Genomic DNA, 20,684 nt, shown 5'->3' on the forward strand with positions numbered 1-20,684 from the left:
AAGTTTGCATATTTCCTCTGGATGTCATACTAATCTTTATTATTATGTTATTGGAGCAGCTCACATCCGTCTGGAATGATCAAACTGATATACTCTTTACTCTACCAGCATGATCAAAGCTCAGTTAAATCTTTCAATCCACCATGATATCAGGCATCTTCAGTATAGAGAAAAACAATCTTGAATGTTACCGGCTAAATGAACTGTGGAGTTTATCAACTCTGCTAGTCAGTTTGGTGAGTGAGCAGTCGTGAGACATGATGATGAATTTGTCAAATGCAATCAGTCAACTTTTGGGATGCAATGTTGACAATGCACTTTGTATTTCCACAAGTATTCCCTTTAAACCTTGATGACTGTGGGAAACTTAAGCAAACTTAACAATTCAATTTCCATGAAAATGTGTTGTATCTGATGTTAAAGGCTGGGATATCCAGCCTACATAAAATTAAGAATGCTACATGCATATGCTATAGCAAACAAGCATTTGTGGTTCCAGCTCTATTTAAAGTGTAGAAATTCAGCACATTTTTTAATTAGACATATCTAAGGCACTAGAACAGAAAGATCTCTGCAGCATTATTCATCACCTTCAATTAATGCTTTCAACAAGATGAGGTCAAGATTAGCTGTGCCTTGCAATTTAACACAAGAGAAACTGGCTAGAATTTAGTACAGTGCGAACAACAAACATGCTGACACGCCACGACTAAAATAGCACGAGCAAAATAACCATCTTTCTCTCTCAAAGTCTCAAAGTTCTGCAACTGGCTGAGATTTAACACAAAAACCAGCACTGAGAGTTTTATTCCACTGTTGGTCTCCATCTAAATTACAAACAACACATTGACCATTCTTCCGGCAAATTTTAACAGTGTTTTGTCAAAGAACAAAGACAAGGCAGGGATTTCTTTCTTTGAAAATTAGATTTCCACCAATAAAGTATACCAGCAATTCTGGAGAGAGAGTGTGTATCTGTGTATTTATTGTGGGAGTTGGCCTTGATCGCATTTGGCATGGCAGCTAATATTCCAGGTCACAGTGCTACAGAGTGGGGTGCGGTGAATGTAGCATTTGTGTGCTGTGTGACTGAGTGCCTCTGGACATATGCTTATGAGTGTGTTTATCTTGTGTTTCCAGTCTGGAACAAAACCAAATCCACTACAGGCAATAACAAAGACAGCTCAAAATCTGCCCTATAGCATGAGAAATGGGAACATGAACACACGAGCTTATATAAGCGTTATCTCTCATCGCAGACCTGCAACCAATGTGGAATCGTCAGCAAACACCGTGTTAGCAGAATTTGAATCCCTCCCTCTCTCACCACTGAGCAGCCATGTGAAAAGTAAAAGGTGTATGACAGTGCATATAACAACTTTCAAATAGAAACATGTGTCAGTCTCTAACATCAGAACAAGAAATATTCAGAAAAGGGCTTAAGGAGTAATACCATACAACAGAATTAGTATTTTATAAAATTTTGCATTGCACTGTTATTCTATTTACAGTAGACTAAAGTAAATAATGATGCCTTTGAGAGAAAAAAAAATAATAGCAGTACTACACTGTATTTCTACAGTACAATACAGTATGTGTTCTTGCTGTACTGAAGAGTCATGTCATTGTACTTGGAAAGGCAAGAAATTGAATTCAGGTAACGCTGGAGAATTTATGCAGTTAGATTACACAGTAATAACACAGTAATTAAGTGTAAGTTAGCGGAGGAATTTGTTACTTTGTAATAAAGACTTGTGATTGAGGTGTAAGTGAAAGTATTCATTTTGCATAATGATTATTATATGATTATATCATTATCCATCCATTTCATTCTACTTATCCAATTCAGGGTGATAGAGGAGCTGAAGCCCATCCCAGGTGTTACTGGACATGAGACAGGGTACATACTGGTCGCCATCTATTGCATGGTTGACACACAGAGACTGACAACCATTGATACTTGCACATTCACACCTAACACCAGTTTAGACTCTCCAGTTAACCTAACATGAATGCTGCTGGAGTTAGGTAGCCTGGAGTAGCCAGAGAGATCCCACACAAAACACAGGGAAACGATGCAAACTCCACATAAAAAGGACCCAAAGACTAAATTAAACAGGTTCATATTTACTTCTTAAATTTAGTTGATCAGAAATATATAGCAGGATAAAATGATAATGACCTGGTAATTACAAATGTCCCACACTTATCTAGCTTATAGTTTTTAGGATTGACATCCTTAGCATCCACAGCACACCTCTTTTGTGACTGAATACACACAGCAGCTCTGATAATAATTTAATTATACACAGGAAGGCCAGGGGTTAATCATTGTATTACATATACAAACGCAGTGAAAGTCATTTCATTAAACTATTGAGAACACCAACACACACACATGCAAATGTCAGAGGTTAACTTATTACACTAGAGGGATTAGTCCATTTATCACTGTCCTATAACTGCAGATGGAGAGCAGTCTCCACCCTCTGGGATGGAGAAGATCTCATCCACAGGCTGCCAGCTAACATTCGCACAACAGCTGGAACAGCTGCCTCAAGGTGGAACCATTGAACAAGACACTGCCACTCCCAAATGATAGAGTGGAGACAGGTTATGTTTACTTTCCCCTTGTGAATAAATTCTGTTTCTACTTCCTATGAATTTACAATTACACCATCTGGACTGCCACTATTGTCAGGTTTTCCTCAAGAGTAACCAACTTTGAGAGCCAATAACAGTTTTTGTAATTTTAATTCCTTTTGAAAGCAATTAACAATTTTGTGTGACCCATATTTTAAGCATGTTTTTTTTTTCCTTTTTTTAATATTGGCAGATTTGCACAGGATTGAGAGCACAGAACTCTGAAATTAACACAAATCACAGAGGGACCCAGAACAACAGCGGTCTCATGTGAATAGGGATCTGGGCTCCATTTTCCCCTAAAAAACAAAAGCATCAGGCACAGGCCAAATGTTTTGTATTATTACCCTCATCTGTCAGTGCCTTTGTAAAACATTCTATTAGTGACAGCTCGCGTGAATTTATATATGAATATATGAATATATACTTAAGACTGAAATGAAAGGTTTTGGATTCAGGCTTTTCTTCTGCAAACTTTGAGAATGACGACTTTTCTGTTGAAACTGGCAAACAGATGACCAGCTTACTGGAAAAATAAACACACACTCACGCACACACACACACACACACACACACACACACAATGTATGTCTTTACATACTCATGACAAACAAGCATATCCAGACAGTGCATCAGCGCAGATATAATTGATTAATAATGCAGTGGCTTTATCATCAGCACCTTCATCTCCTATCCAATCATCCTGGCTATACGGCACGCTGTTTGGTTGCCATGGTGACAACATGTTTGGGTAACCAACAGGGGTGGAGAAGATTGTTTCCAGACCAATAATGTGTGTGTGTGTGTGTGTGTGTGTGTGTGTGTGTGTGCATGCATGTGTGCGCGTGTGTGTGTCTTTGAGTTTGTCATGACAAGTGAGTGCATTTTAGACAAAGGCCAAATACTTAACATACACTCAACATTTTGTCATTCCCAGGCGGTTTAAAAAAAAACCTTCAGTTTTGTCAGTGGGGCTGGTAATAATGGACACCGGGAGCTGGAAGTTTGAAAAAGTAGAGAAGCCCTCATAAGGACACAGAGGGCAGAATGTGTAACAGCGGCTAAAGTCACGACCAGGCTACCAAGCTACTAAGTGACCCATTTAGCGTTTTGCACTCTGTTTTCCTTTGCTGTCTGGTCAAGTTTAGATACCAAATCTTACTTGGTTAGGTTTGGGAACATGGTTTGGTTTAAGGTATGCCCGTTCAAAATCGACCCTGCATTTTGAAAGATTGTAGCTAAAGGGTGCATTCAATATATATGACAAGTACCAACCTTGTGTGAATCTCTGAGACACCAGCAGGTTTTACAAAACTGTAGTATTTGACACCCTGAGGATGAGGACTGGCTCCCACACTACACTGATTTGTGTGCACATGTGTGAGAGGGACTTTGATAGCCTACACTGTTTGTAGTAACTAGTGCCTCTTTGCCTCTTCCTTTATAATATAATATAAAATAAAGCTGATGTGAACAAAGGTGTGTGATAGTCGCATATCAAATATACAGTTTATGGTTTTCATATAAACATGTGCAAACTCATTGAAGTTGTGCACTCTATAGTCTTTTAGCTTCATCTAACCAAACACTAACATTAGCCAACTGTCAAAAAGAAGACTCCACTCCCCTTTCCAAAAGTCATATTAGTCCCCACAGGTATACAGCACACACTCACTCAGACAGAGGTGGTATCACACTTGCATGGCAGCATTCACAAATGTATCACACTAGCACACTTTCACGCCCATGCATGAGCACACTAAATTTCAGCTGCAGGAATACAAAAATTCACACACACATGCAGATAAGCTCAGGCACGCACATTACTCCAGGGAATACAATGTGTGTACATCTGTGTATTTCCACAGAGACGTCCTCCATCTGACTTTGCTAAAGCGTATGATAAACTAAGGGAACATCTGAGCAGCTGTGATCTCTACTCCACTGCTTCTCCAACACTCCACCACTCCTCCTTTTTCCCCTTTATTGCTTCCACGTTTCACCTCATAGCCTTTCATACATAGGATTTCTGTCCATGCTGGTATAACATCAGAACTCATCATGAAATAGCCAAACAGATAAAACAACAAATTAAACAGACAAAGAATTGCTCAAAAACAACTGACCTGAGTCACATAAACTACAAACACATACCTTTGGCACTGGGTGACCTCAATGTACCAAAATAGAATTCTCCCCCTCACTTTTCCTTTGTGGTGATCCAAGATACTCCTGTTTGGTTTCATTTTCCACAATGATTTTGTAGGTTCTAGTCTCTGGTGCTCATTGAGTTTGGACAGTTTGACAATAGTAGAGAAGACACTTAGTTACCATTTTGGAAACAGAACAAGGGAGACATCTCTCTTTTTTTGCCTTACAAATATGAGTAATTGCTCTAAGCTTTAACTTTTCACCATCTAATTGGATCACCATAATGAGGGTACAAATTAAATATGTCTTAAAGTCTATGCAGCTCAGTGGTCTTTTGATTTTCTATCCAGTTACAGATGTGTGTTTAGCCTAAAATATATTTATATTATAGGGCACGCATGTGACACTAGGATAGCATTTTCCCTAGCCTCACACATCAACATCCCCCATACATCCACACAGGAAGTCGTAGAGCACAACAGGCATTAGCGCGGGTCACTCCCTTCTCCTCAGCAACCTGCCTTAGCGACGTATTTGGATTGGAAAGTTTGAGGAACCACCGCTTTATTTTAAGTTTGAGGAGGAAAGTTCTGCTGCTCCGTTGGTGTGTGTGTGTGTGTGTGTGTGTGTGTGTGTGTGTGTGAAATGGACAGCTGGAAAAAGGAGGGCAGAGGACAACCAAGTCCAAATAACATCACCATGATGGAACAAGCCCGCATGTTTGTCTCTGTTTGTGTCGAAAGTTGTGATTAAAACCCTAATCACTTCAAGTGCTTTTAAAGAAAATGACATAGCTGAGTGTTTACAGCCAACATGTGTTTGTTTGTGTCAGGTTTGCCTGCCTATCTTTTGCCCAAACTGTTTAAAAGTGAGTTTGGAAAAGTAGGAGTTGAGTGCGGTGTGTGCGTGTGCATGTGCTTGTGTGTAAAGAACTAGCTTTTGAGACTGTGAACTGGTTTGTTTGTGTGGAACAGATTGCTGGTGGGTGGACTTTGGTCACAGACTAAACAAAAGAGGCAAGTGTGTGTGTTTGTGTGTGTATATAAGTGTACGTGATATGTATCTGTGTGTCAGCTTGTATGAATGTGTGTGCATTTATTTTAGTTTGAGCTAATTTCACTTTTGCATTAAGAGTCATTATGTAACATACAGAGAACAAGTCTATATATTGATGTCTGCACTTGCATAAATTAGAATTTGGCAGTAATTTTATAAGGAAGAGTATTGGTGATGCCACTTTACAAAAGAAAGGAGGTCTGTGTTGGTGTGTACCGTCTGCATGCAGTGTTTTTATAAGACAAAGCTGATAATGGTGCTGGCCTCTGTGGGAAACTACAACAATAAGCTGACAGCGATCAGCCATGCCTTCTCTAATAAGACCCACTCTGCTCACTAATACGTGTAATCCAGAGTGCATAGAGGCTAATGGATACAAAAAAGGTTACACAAACACACCTGCGATAAGGTTGCAATTAGTTCCTTGTGGACTATAGGGTTTCCAGTTCATCTGACTGCCTATCTGCCCATCTGACTATATGACGTTTTTGTTTTAACGTTATTTATTACTGGCTAAGAAAAAGAGCCTCTCATTTAACGTGTTCACTGATGCTTTTGATTACACAGTTGTGCCATGTATATACTGTTAGCCTGCAGGTCACAGATGTAATTTGCACGTTTAGCCTGTTTCTCAGTGTGGTCTTCTGAAAATAAGTGGTTGTAATTCTAGATGAGAGTTGTGACATACAAAGAAAAAAAATCCTGGCTTGAGTATGACTGGCTGGTTGGTTATAGCGAATCCCTCAAATGCTTAGAGGAAGAGTTTATCAAAAAGATTATCATTCCTTTGAAAACTTTTACATCTTCCAGAGTCAGCTAGAACTGTGTAGGTGTGTGTGTGTGTGTGTGTTTGTATTTGCGTCAAACCCTCCTCCCCTTGTGTCATTTAAGCTACTTTCTATCATCACCGGGAGTTTCCCTATCTTCTCTCTATTTCTCTCCACACTCTGTTTGGCTATCTCACTCCCCCTTCATTCCTATCTGCAGTATATCTTGCTGGCCAAATAAGGAGCTGGGAAAATCCACGGGACTCCCTGATACACACACACACACACACACACAGATTCTCAGAGGAAATGTTTTTAAAGAGCTTACATCTGATTAAAAAAAACATGTACGTACTAGTGTGTTTATATGTGTGTATATTTATTTATCTTACTGGGATGGAAATCTGTTTGCGTTTTGCAATGTTGAAACGTGCTTTCCTTTACGTAATGTAAATCCTTACAGTTATGGGTAAAGACAGCTCTAGCGTAAGAATTTCCCAGAAATGAGAGCATTTAAAGATACTGCCCACTACACTGATGGAAATGAAATGGTGTCTGAGTGTGTGCGCATGTGTGTCACCTATATCCAACTATTTCTTTACTTTTCGATAGGTGTTTTTTTTTTTGAGACCAGAGAGAGAGAGAGAGAGAGAGAGAGAGAGAGAGAGAGAGAGAGAGAGAGAGAGCGAATAAAAAGTGAGAAAATGGGAACGATATGGAGAAACTAACTAATGTTACCTTTAACTATTCCAGTCAGAATTAAGTAAGAGATTACTTTAAGATGCTGAGTTCAGCAAAGTACTAAACACACTCACATGCACATACACATACACACAAACTGCAAATTATAAATGCAATTAGACTGATAAAATAGTTAAAGTGAAGCATAGGAGAAGGATTGACAGATGGGTAGGCCACAGAACAGTAAAATGTAAATATAGGGCATACATCATGCTCAGTATCTAGGAACAAACCATACATAATGAGATAGGATACAGAGACAGCCACACAGCATGTGTATGTGTGTATGTGCGTGTGTGTGAGTGAGTTAGATGGAAGCAGAAAAAGAGCAGGAGAGGATATGAATGCTAATCAGCTGATGCGGCCAAACAGGCTGCAGTGCTCCATCGTTACCAGGGCTTTATGAGCTTTAAGCTGCATGCTGGGATCAGCACTGATGGAGAGTGACGCAGAGTCAAGTGGACTGAAGAGCCTCTGCAGCCACAAGCCACAGTTGCGGCAGTGAAAACATCTCCCTTCAACCAACTGTGCCTTGATGTAATTGTAGACTGCCTGCAGTACAAGGAGCATTTGTTTAGCCCATAGTTAGCAAGCTCGTGCTCTGAGCCTCAAATCTATCATAGGCTTTTTAAAAATGTTGTAACATTTATTTACACCTTTCATGTTCTAACTTCAAGTCTAATTTGTAACATAATTGTATTATTATGAACAACTTATAGCAACATGCACAGTATGTCAGTTTGAGCAGATGTATATTGCTAACTGAAATGCTACGCTAGCTTGAAAAAGCAATGCAAAAATGTAAAAAAGGGGAGGTCTAAAAGGTGTAAAATGCAATGATCCAGCCAAAGGCTAAGAAACATTTTTGCATCATATTCTAGCTGCAATGCATTATATCTGTGGAGGCTTTATTAAAGAAGGTTCAAGGGAACTGATATGGTGCATCGGTGTAATCTGAAGATGATGGAATAGGTAAAATATTTAGCGATTGAAAATCTTCATATTCATTTAAAACAGCAGGAAAACACAAGTTTATCTTTTTATTGCTCTCTCCCAATCTCCCAGAGTGACACAGCCTTGCAGAGTTTCAGTACATTCAAAGTTTATTTTTTTTTATTTTATATATATATATATATATATTTTTTTTTTTTTTTAAGTCAGATGTGAAAACCTTCACCTACACTGACACAACAGCACTTGTTGTGGGGGATCTCATTCCTTATCCATTTCCTCACACAACAAGACACAGGTGTCAAAACACTGGGCTGATGATTTCACTGGGGAAAACCATGAAGTGAATGTTTTCATCAAAAGACTGAATAGAGATCGTTTCATTTTCTTTGGTGTCATGTTTCACTTCGTGGTCCCTCTGCCTCTCCCTCTGTGTTTCTTTCTTACCTACAAGATCAACATATTTGAAAGTTTGCCGTGGATATTTTTTAATTAATGATTTTTTTAAAGGAGCATTTAAACCCAGGATTTAGATTAATTTAAGCTTAGCTAATAAGATCCAACCTCACATCCAGTTTCAGTAGAACAAGACTGAAGAGGTAAAAATAACAAATTGAAGGCTCCAAAACAGGTATGGTTAAGCCCACTTTCAATTTATCCTCTTTAGAATTTTTTACAATATTTAGAAAGTTCAAGGAAAATTATGTATTTCCATGTGGTTCAGACTGATTAAACTCAATACATCTGCTAGTTCTATAGCTATCTTATTCACTTGTTTTGATCACTTTATCTCCTTATACATACAAAACTCTAACCCTGATCCCGCGGTCTCCATTACCGCTATCACAGGCATTTCCCTTTTCAAAGACAGCTTCTACCTTTACATTATAAAAAAAAAACCTCTAAGGACAGAAAGCATCACCACAACACCCTCACAGCATAAAGATATGGACTTCTAATATTGATGTACATTGCTGCCACAAGGGAATCTAATCACAATCAGATCTTTATGGAAAAAGTGAAGCTATATATAAAAAAACAAATCAGACGTCACTTCACATTTATACATTGCATATGTAATATGCAATGAAGATGTCAGGTGTTACACATTCTCTGTCTTTAAATGCTCTCCCTTTAACATATTTATCACACAGGAGAATATAGTTTGTATAGCCAGGTGCTTTATATTCTCTGTGATTACATATTAATGGCTGTCCAACATGGTTTAAGGTTGTTAGTGATAAAAGGGTAAAGCTAATTCCATCTGTGGTGCATAGGTAGAGGATTACACCTCCTTTTCTCGCTCTCTTGCAATTATGCCTTTCATGATTCACTCTCTCTTGAGCTTGTGTATTCAAACAGCAACATTTTACTCTTCAGTATTCATGTGACTCTTATTTCCTTCCATTTCACCACTGTGCCTGTTTGACACACGTGGCTATGGTACATATGTTTACCACAGAATTACTGATTTTCTTTCTGTTTCCATTCACGTTATCCTCAGATACACAATCGATCAGTCAGTGAGCTAGGGGATGTATTTAATGTGTGTATGGAAGGAAGTTCAGACAAATATTCTGCAGACTAGAAGAGAGCAGTGACAACCCTGGGATACAAATAACACATTTCTGCAATACACACTATGTCAAAAGAATCAGACTCATTTTATGAAGTGGTGTACAGGCAGTATAAGCCTATATATTTACTGATCTGTGATGCATATTTATCTAAAAGTGAATTTGAGCTGTTCAAAGTTAAACTGATCTCTCTTATGCTGCTTGACAACATTTTGCTGTCCTCATTCTGCACTGCACTGAGACCTGAAACAGTGATTTAAAAGAAGAAACAATCTGTTTGACCCTGTAAGCTTTGACAAGATGAATGACATTGGCATGTATAGAGACTGCAGGATCCACTACTTCATATTAGAGAAACTATAAACATAACCTAGTCTAGCAAACGTTCCCAAACAGCAACCTCCAGGCCTGAAAAATGAAGCCAATATGAATATGCCAAAAGAGAGTGAATCCCCATGGGAAAATGCTCAACTTGAGAACAGAAATAAACATGCCTGGAAAAATTTGTAAAAAGTTTTGGGTCTCTAGAGCTAATCTCCCACTTCAGTCCAGCTTTATAAAACCGATTTAAATTACATATTAAAGTTTTAAGTTAGCGAGCGTGCTGCTAGCTATCTGCTAGTCTATACTTTACTAATAGCCTACTAATTTAAGTCACTGAAATCTACTTCTTGACCCTGTAATTGGAGTTGGTGCCTTTTAGAGAGTTTTTTCTCTATGGAGTTTTCTGAAAAATGATATGGCTTTTAGAATGATTAAATTACTATTAGAGTAGAAGCCTGCTCACAAGTTCTGTTCACTGAAATACTAATATTTTATTTGTAGACTTAGATATCTGTGTGTGTGTGTGACGATGCAGCCATACAGTCTATGAATGCATCATCCTTAAGCCTGCTAAATAAAGCTGATAATTCCACCTTCTCATTCAAATATGGTCACTTCTGGTTCAAAATGCAACTCTGCAAACAGGTATGGTGTCTATGCCTATCTTTTATCTACAGTCTGTGGAATTAGCTCCATCCAATATGCTTTTAACAAAGTTTATTACTACCAAAATATTTCTTTCTTCAACTGATCCTATTTTTCATGTGCCCACCACAATTTAACTTGTTGTCCTTGAATTTAATTCAATAATAAGGTTTTCCCAGTATATAATTCCTGGGCCTTAATAGAGAATTTTAAACTCTTAATTAGAAATTAAGTGTTGATTGAAAGATGATTACATGAAACAAGCCTCCTTGATTTAATGATCTTTTATTACTACCCTGTAGAGATTTTGGACGTGATGGCAATGTTATAAAAACAATTATTTCGATAGCGATGTCACTGATTAGCATTTCCTGTCTGAAGCAGCTATTTTGTAAAACATTGTACATGCTTGGGTCTAATTTGCTACCAGGAAACAGCATGCACTGGTTGCTGATGTTGAGGCTGACCGCACAAAAGACAGCAGGGGCAAAGCAAATGGCAGCGCTATTCACAGGGCTGGAAACCACACAGTATGCTTCACTGTCTTTCTGTTAACGGCTTGCTCTGTGCCATTTTCCTTTACAAACTTCTGAGGGAGAAAAAAAACTATTTTCTCAGACATTTCCCCTCGTTTCTCAGATCTGCAAAACCTCTTCGTTCCTTCTTTTCCTCACCTACCTCTTCTTGTTGTCTTATTAAGTTTAGCAGTGGCACACTATTCAAGTTGGCAATAACTGCCTCTTTTTCTGCCACTTACACGCAGACTCCAAATCTCTTTCATTTCCACTCCAATTTTCAAATGAATTTTACTGGCATGAAGTGAAGAGGCCCATTCACCTCCCCTCTTCACCACCTCTCTGTTTCTGAGTCCACTTCAGAAAGCTTTATTGGCATGATTCAATGACAATAACTCTTTCACCCTTCCTGCTTCCCCCTCCCTTTTCCCAATTTCTTTGTTTCCCTCTGTCGATTGAAGCTGCTTTTTTGGCACGCCTCAAGATAACACTTGCAAAGACCCAAGTGTATAAACTTAAAAAAAAAAAGATGCTATGCTGATTTGAATGTCATTTATTTTACTGCTTTCTTGTTTTTGTGTCATATCTTTGCTTCCTACACTTGTTACTGTGATGCTTTTATTTTGCTTTCGTCTTCTTTTTTTTGCTTTGTCTCTCCTGGCACTTTAGATTCACTCCTGTAACAATAATTTATCTAGATTTAAAACCCGCTGTTTAATTAAAAAACAACAATTAGTAGGAGCCAATTTTCAGTTCCAATTTACAGTGTGATAATATAGGTTGAATTATGTAAACAGGCATGGCATAGCTTATAAAGCAGTTGCCCAGCTCTACTCTGAACTTTTCTTAAATAACTAAAAATTGCATTGAGATGCCCAGGGGCATGACATGATATTCACTGAGAGAGAAAGAGAGAGAAGAATTTTGATATAAAAAATGTCAATTTTTTATTATGTGGACATTAATTTCCGAACCAGTTAAAAAAAGAGTTTGATGAGTCTAGGCTTGGCCCCCACATTTAAATATTTTCTGGCATGGAAATAGTTGGTAGAAATATCCAACAACTCCTTATAAGGTTGTGTGTACATGTTTGAATGTATACAACTGTCAGCATGGAACCTGGAGTTTCAGGTCACAGAGAAGACAGTCAGGGAAAATTTACAGTCAGATCTCGCCTCTCCTCTCTCCTCCGCTCCTTCTGTTTCTGTTCTTTCCCTTTTTAACCAAACATGGTTGACTTGTGTTGATGGGAAATGGTCAAGTTAACTTAATTTAACGGCAAAAAAAGTATGGCTTTGATTCATTTTTTTTTTTTTTTTTTAAAAAGAGAAGAAATAATTTAAATGCACTGGTTTAAATTTCTCCTCCACTTTTAATATAATTACATATGCAAAACAGGACAAACTGCATGTAAAAAAATTGATGTTACAAATGTGTAAATAGCAAAGTGTGCCTACACAGAAATGCTGTTGGTGATCATTCATCACAAAATGTGCCACAAACTAATAAGCTTAATTTACGAATGTGGTTTTACAACTTTGTTCTTCAACCAGAGGCGACCCCTGGTTGAGGTCCACTTGTATAAAATTCTGAATCAATAAACACTTTCCTAATGAAATTATGGTCTCAGATGTTTTAGGTCTAATGAAATACAATGTAAATTTGTAATCTATACCTGTCAATGTCAAAAGAAGCATAAGGCAGGGTCAGAAAACTCACAGCGATTCCATTTTAAAGACAAACCATCTCCTACTGAAGGAGAAGTAAACAAAAAAATGTTTTTCCATGTTATATTTTGGCCTTTAAGGTAGGTCTACCTTTCTTCTTGTCATCACCTCACTCTTGTTTGAGCTGCAGGAGTCTAATCTTAGTCTGTAACAGATAGTGCGGAGGTCAGTAATTTGTTAAGAGTCTGATAGAAATGTTGTGTGAATGTTTTTGGCTCTTTGATGCAGTCAGATGAGGTCAAATGTATCTCTTCCGCCGTGGAAGCTTAGCTGACCGACCGCAGTTGTCATGCACACACACACACACGCACGCACACACACACACACCAACACACACACCAACAAAACACAAAACCAAAGCAGACACACACTCGACCTTGAGCTAGTCTTCACAAGTGTATCTGGGAAACTGCATGTGCATTTTGCTTTCATTCACACAGACACAGACTTGAGCACTGTGGCAATCTGATACAGCAGACATGTGAGGCACTTGGCAACAGGCAGGCGTAAATATGTGCACACACGCACACTGCTTCATCTTCAGGACATAAACAGATAGCTGACCCATATACAATCTTTGAGAGCACACACACACACACACACATATACGCACACCCATATACACAACTTATGATAATATAGTCGTACCGACCGAAGATAAAACAGAAATGACAAAAAGGATGAGATTGACAAGGATGTAAGTATGTCAGTCTCCCCTGCATTACAACGGCATCATAAGGCAAATCAAGTGAGCTATAAACCGATGAGTGTCATCTGCTGATATGACTGATATAACATATTTTGAAAGACAACATTAAAGTGAAAAAGAAACTGAGTGAAAAATTGATAGGAGCCTGTTAAACAGACAAGATAAGATGGCTCCTCAAGGTCCGCTGGGCCACAGGAGTTTAATTTTGGAGAGGTAATTTGCGCACAAACAATTAATATTTGTGTCTGTTCAGTGTGCACTCTCCAGGAACAGTACACAGCTTTCTAGGACACAAGAAACAGAGTAAAGACTTTTCAGTCCAAGAAAGTAAACTTAAAAAACTATGATGAAAAGTTTCCCGTTACATTAAAATCCACGCATGAGGAAGAGTGGGTGTTAAACTTAATTGGGAATTCATAATAAGTCACTTTATAAGCCCTACATGACTGAATCAATATGCTGGACTATGATTAACATGCTGCCAAAGCTGGCATGCAAAATACCACGAGCCTTATCTATTGCTCATCTGGAGGACAGATTTAGAGCATGAGGGAGATGAAGAAGATGAGAGGAGACGTTTAGTAATTTATTGGTAATCACCTACCTCTGCTATCTAGGATGTGCACACAATAGAAATCTTGATGTGAAAAGGGACAACTCCTGGCTGATCAACGTCTGTCTATCGTACATCTTTTGCTTTCATAGCTTGTCTGATTAAGATTAAGTATAACATTAAGTTTCAAACCAGGTCACAAACTTCAGATACCGCCCTCAGCCTGCACAGCATTTAAGAAATCAGTCTGTCAGCCACACAAATCACCAGCTTCGCTTTTTAGCTTAAAATATGCCGAGCAAAATCTGATTCATGTTCCTGCTCTTCCCGGTTCTTGGTGCACATAGATCATCTATTTCCTCCACACTGTAAAAACACAGGTGATATCGGAGGGAAGAACAGGAACTGCTGGTCTGATTTCTATAGATGGCACTGAGAAGAGAATAATTGTGTTAGCTAATTACTTATTGTAAATATTGTCTTGATCAGTTTACCGGTAGTGGAGACTTGATTCATATTAAATCAAATCAGACGAAAGGTCAATTATGAAACTGGACCCATATATCAGCTTGGAATTCTCAGTGATAATTGCAGGATGAACTTAATGTTTGGCTCTCTGGGACTAAGAGAAAGAATGGAATTGAAGACAATCATATTTGCACACACAATCCAGATTACAATCGCCTCTAAACAAAATAAACCCCTCATCTAATTTTTCTATTTTGCCTCCTACTAAATGAGAAGGGTGCTGAAAGAGGGATGGCGCTGTCATTATCTTGAGATAGATGGATATTTAAGATTAAAGCCTCTAGCATCAGTTTTCTTTTTTCCCCATTTTGTCTTGCTATTGAGATGGTTTCATCTTCCTTTGTCACGAATAAACCTAAATGCTGAAAATATTTTTATTTGCTTTCCAACACAGTTTTAACAAAATTCAGTAATTGCAGGCACATTTAATAATTTATCAGCATCCTGGAGTCCAGCAAGGAAAAAATTAAAGCCTATGCAAAACACCACAAAGAAAGCTATCGCCATAGCAACATATATACACCCTAAAAGCAAGTTATTTGGGTTAAATTGTTAGAACAAACAAGCATTCTTTACCAAATCGAAATGTTTTGCATTCTGTTCACCATTGTCTGTCCTTTGGCTTAAACCTGTTACACAAACAGGAAGAGCTTGCCTCACTCAATCCCCACACACACACACACACACACACACACACACACACACACACACACACACACACACACACACACACATGCAGATGACCCCACTCAGCTCCCAATGTTGTTTCCCTTGAGACTCAACTGTAGCCCTGCCGGAAACATGACATAGACTATAGATAGTGTGCTACAGATGGCTTACAAAATGACTAAATAACAACAATAAATTAATAGAATGGAATAGAATAGAATAGGTAAACAAAACATAGAAACTAAAAGGGGGTTTAAAAGGAACTTTATTGCCACTATAAGCTTTGCTCCAATAATATTAGGCGTTTACACCAATTAAAAAAAATAATTTGTACCATTTTCCTTCATGCATGCTTTTGTTGTCATAAATTCCAAGACTCTCAAACATGACATTTAAAATTAGAATAATTTATTCAGCACGTTCTTTACAAAAGCACAAAGTCATCCATGCGCACAAAGGAAATTTGAACTTTCATGGACTAATTATTGCTTAGCAAACAACTCATTTTAATGTTGCTATAATAACATTTTAAACAAATGTTTAAAAGTCTGTTTCCTATTCTTAGATCACTCTGTTAAGACTGCTTGCTCAGCATAAAACCATGAACAAAGATGGCCAATAAAAATAAAAGTGAATTCCAACTTGAAGCTTGGGCTTTATTCTCATCACTAAAGGTCAGTCCTGACAACCAGTTTATTCCTCTGCACCTGCCTCAGCTAATAGATTAAGCTCTTGTATCGATCGGGGAAAGTTCTATTGATTAGAGTGGCTGAGCTTTCCTAAGCAGGCAGAGCATTTTGATAAATGATCCGAAAATAAAATAAAATCATCGTTATTGACTTTCATCAGTCCCAGCTCCAAAAACTTATTTGTAAAGGTCACAAGGAATCTGATGTAAATCCACCAAAGTAACTTGCAAATAAATATATCAACTTCAGTTTCAGCTTTTCATTTTTCACCATAGCCATACTGTTAGCTTGATATTCTGAAGTCAATCCGCACCCTAAAATTACATTAAATTCAATGAAAAGGTGAGAGTATTCGACTGCCATTCTGATGCTGAAATTATTTGCTCATGGACACATCAGTGGGATGCTGCAAGACACAGGTCATGTCATTGCAATACATTTTTCAAAATGCACTTATGCAACTGTGATTCAGTCGTACAGGACCAATCTGAGGATAAACGGATGATAAAAACTATATGATGGGATTAATCTGACCCCATTTTAGGCCAGTGTAGGTTCTCAGTCATCCAGGTCATGGTAATCAGAGGATCTTGAAAAGTTGTTTCACTTCTCATCTCAGAAGAATCCTCAATTCTAAGAACAAATGGTGGAGAGCCCAAAATTCATTGAATTCACGTTTTTTTTCTTTTCTTCAGATTTCCCCTCATTGGGAGTCTAAATAGGAAACTAAAACATGTTTAGGTAATGAACCAAGCCCAGCTTAATTGCTTCGTATTCTGTCTACATTTTTAATTACTTTTTATATATGCTTATTTTTTCATTTTGTATGTTTTCCTAATTATATTGTCATAACATTACTGTTTGTAATGTTTACAAAACAGTTTGACTTGCTTTTTTTCTTTAAATGAAATAAAACTTTGTACAACTTCCACAATAGTTGCCTAAGTTTCTTACTGACTTTTGCGTTGGATTCCCGGGAAGTGTTCCCACCAAAACAAGCACAAAACTTTGCATGCAAGACTAACTAACATCATCGTTATGCCACAGTGACGGGCGCATGTTGACAAAGCAATCCTTCCTTTCCTGATGTTACCGGACACATGTCAATCACACCGGCCTGGCAGAGGGGTCACACTCACCCACACACAGTGCCAGTCATCGGGGCCTGCTGTCTCGGACCATTACTTGCTACTAAAGGTATGAGTGACATCCACTGCAAACTGTACTCACTGTCATACAAATGTGCAAAATACACTGGAGATGGCACATGCACCTTTACATATTTCAAAAATATTTATTGTCAGAATTTTAAAATGTGACTTACATATACTGTAAGGTATTCAGTGGTGCTTTGTAATATGAAACCCGACTGAAAGAAGTGCTTCAAATCAGTCAGATTTTAGAAATCTATTTATTAAATGTATACCTCTCACAACTAAGGGAAATATTGGGGAATTAAGTTGGAACATTGACAGTGTGGCACACAGCAGGAAACACTGCAGCCATATTCTCTCTATTAGATTTACCCTGTTTGGGTTTGGGGAAAGTGACTGACTGAGCAGAGCAAGCAGGAGGCAGGACACAGGTTGTCCACACACTCACTGAATTCACAGGAGTATTTGCTGTGCCATTCACACATCTGTGCACATTGGTGCATTAAATGGGCCTTGTACTAAGAGGCTGACAGGTTGAAGGCCCTTTTAATGTCTGATTTAAGTGCATTGGACATTTGCGTTCTCACACAGCTGCATAGGGTAATGTCTTTGAGTTCAGGGCTCAAGTGCATATGCCTTAAGTGTCTTAAGTCGCCACATATCCTGAGATTTGCCTTTAATGTTTTATTTACATGGAATTATGGTATTTTGTCTATTTGTATTTGTTAAGCTTGAAGATTGCACAAATTAAAATATAATAATTTATAATAGTGCTGGAAGAAGAGACTAAGAAAAAAGAGATTGAGTCGCTGTGATTATGTGTAGGATGTATGTACACAGTGATTATGTAATGCGCATGTGCGTGTGCGTATTATTGTGTAAGACAGACAGAAGCACAGTGATAGAAATACAGAGTTGTTGACCTTGCCTGGAAGGTAACCAGCTCGTGACTTGGCAACTTTTCTAACAACAACACATACATATGTACACACACACACACACACACACACACACACACACCACCCACTGCTGTTTTTGCTTATTGCTTGTTTTGCCTAGAAGCATCCATGCTGATTCAGATCATGTCACACTAAGACAGATAAACCTGAAAGTACTGTACACACCTTTTCTTTTTGTTTGTGAGCATGTATCTTTTCAAAAAGCTGCATGGTCTCTATATGCAGCTGGAAACACTGTACGTTGAAGAGAGGACAGCTACTCTTTATGTATGTGTATCAAATACCCCCAAAAGAAGGCTTATGTGGACTATATTTCTGAATTTGTGGGGTTTATGTTGTGTGTGTACGTGAGGGTGCCCGTGCAACCAACTGATAAATTGTTTCCTCTTTGGTCTTTTACATTAGCGACTTCATAATTATCACCCCATCTGCTCCTGGATTCAACTGTTCTTCTTTTCCACCAATGACTGTAGAAAACACTTTCTGTCCCATTTCACTTCGCAAAATAAAAAAGATTTCTAAACACAGCCAGGAGGATTGCTCAGTGACCAGCAAATTAATACTAGCATTGATCCACATGTAAGAAACGCTCCCCATGATACTCTAAAGTTATCTGCCTCAGGTCTCATCAAAGACTCTATCGTCTTTAGTCTAAAGGTAACTTGCTGACCTATGAGTAGGTAAAACGTTTTTAGTAAGAAATATAATGTGAAAAGTGTGTTTAGGCAGCATCAAAACCAAAGACAATCACTTGATTCCAGAGTTTTACTGAGTACTATGGCTGTTATCCATGTTTCCACAACAAGAAACTTTGATGAAACAATGTGACTAACTGGTCATCATAGTAAATCATTTAGCAGTTCAATAGCCAGAAATTTCCTTCAGGATTGAATACGCAACGAAAAAAGTAAAACACCAGCAATGGAGGATTTACACAATATATTGTTCAGTGTTAAAAATGTCAGAATGTCACTTTCATGCAATGCTGTTTATGAGAAATCTGAACATTACGTTTTTGACAGAGTGGGTCTTTGACCCAGGTTTTTTAGTTTGCTTAGTCTTTTGTTCATTTCCTGCAGGTTATTGAGATGCTAATGTTCAGTTTTGTGTTTCTAGTTCTTAGTTCTTGTTTAATTTTGTTCTGTTTCCCGTTCAGTCTGTCTTAGTCTCTCCTTGCTATGTCCTCCCCTGTGTCTCCGGTGCATAGTCTATCATGTGTGTTTATGAATGTCAAGTTTAGTGTCACTCTCTTTGTCTCTCGCGCCTTGGCTCTCTCTATTGTCTCTAGCTATTGGCTCCCCATGTTAAGTTGTTTGTCTTAGTCTTCTGTCTCATTGTGTGTTTCTCGTACTTCCTGTTTTATTCTGATAGTCACGTGTGTGCATCATGTTCAGTTTTGCTCCCCCTGTCTCATCAGTTAGATTATGTCCAGCTGTGTTTCCCAGGTGTTTCTTCTCTGCCCTTATTCCCTGTGTCTAGTTATCATCTGCATTTCCTTCTGTTCCTTATTGCAATCTCCTTCAATGCTGTGTGTTCTGCCTGCCTAGGGTCTTCCCAGTTTTCTCGCTATCTGCGAATCGGCAATAAAACTGCCTTTAAGTTCAGCTTTGCTTGTGAGTCTTGCATTTTTGGGTCCTATCCTGCCTGCTTCACACAGCACATATGACACTGGGGGGGAAAAAAAGAGCCAGGACACAGAGAAGCAGTCTGCTTTCATATAGTGTGTAGGTTGAAATGAACAGGTGGATTCCCAGCAGGGAGAAAGAGCAGCATCCATCTCCATTCTCAGACCAGTTAGACACTGCGAGGGGTTTCGAAATTAACAATGTAACGACGCTACTAATTGGCTGGAAAATTACATTTGGAAAAAACTGTCCACCCTGCAGTGCACTGTGGTCAGCAGGTGCACAGTCATAAAGCCAGCCTTTATGAACATGAGCATATAGATGAAGCTGTTTATAGTATGGGTAACCTTTGCGCCTGTGAAATTACAGATACATTCAGGCACATCCACAACCACGTATTCAGGTGATGCTTTTATATACTTAAAGATTTAAACAGAAACCAGCAAAAACCGACTGTTGCAACTTGTTCTAATGGACTGGAGTCATTGTATACAGTGAAAACTTACACTAACATGAATGTGCATACACATAGTATTGACATTCTGTTCATCCAGCAAGGCATCAATGTCAGCACACCTCTTAGAATAGAACTGCTGAGGTTTCAGAGAAGAAATCTGAGATGTTTTGGAGCGGAGTCATGAACCTGTGTTAATAAATGTACACAGATGAAACAAGAGGCAAGAAGACATGCATAAAGGAAT

At 38.4% G+C, this 20,684-nt stretch overlaps 1 protein-coding gene across 3 annotated transcripts in view; it reads right to left on the reverse strand.

Moving 5' to 3' along the window:
- The window catches only part of slc8a1b (solute carrier family 8 member 1b), a 145,559-nt gene that overhangs the window by 54,736 nt on the left and 70,139 nt on the right, over nucleotides 1-20,684 (reverse strand). The gene's annotated exons all lie outside the window — the stretch shown is intronic.

The sequence above is a fragment of the Mchenga conophoros genome, linkage group LG13, assembly GCF_057382185.1.
Source record: "Mchenga conophoros isolate Kocher_MC1m ecotype Shallow Benthic linkage group LG13, M_conophoros_male_GT1.1, whole genome shotgun sequence".
NCBI classification, from domain to species: domain Eukaryota; kingdom Metazoa; phylum Chordata; class Actinopteri; order Cichliformes; family Cichlidae; genus Mchenga; species Mchenga conophoros.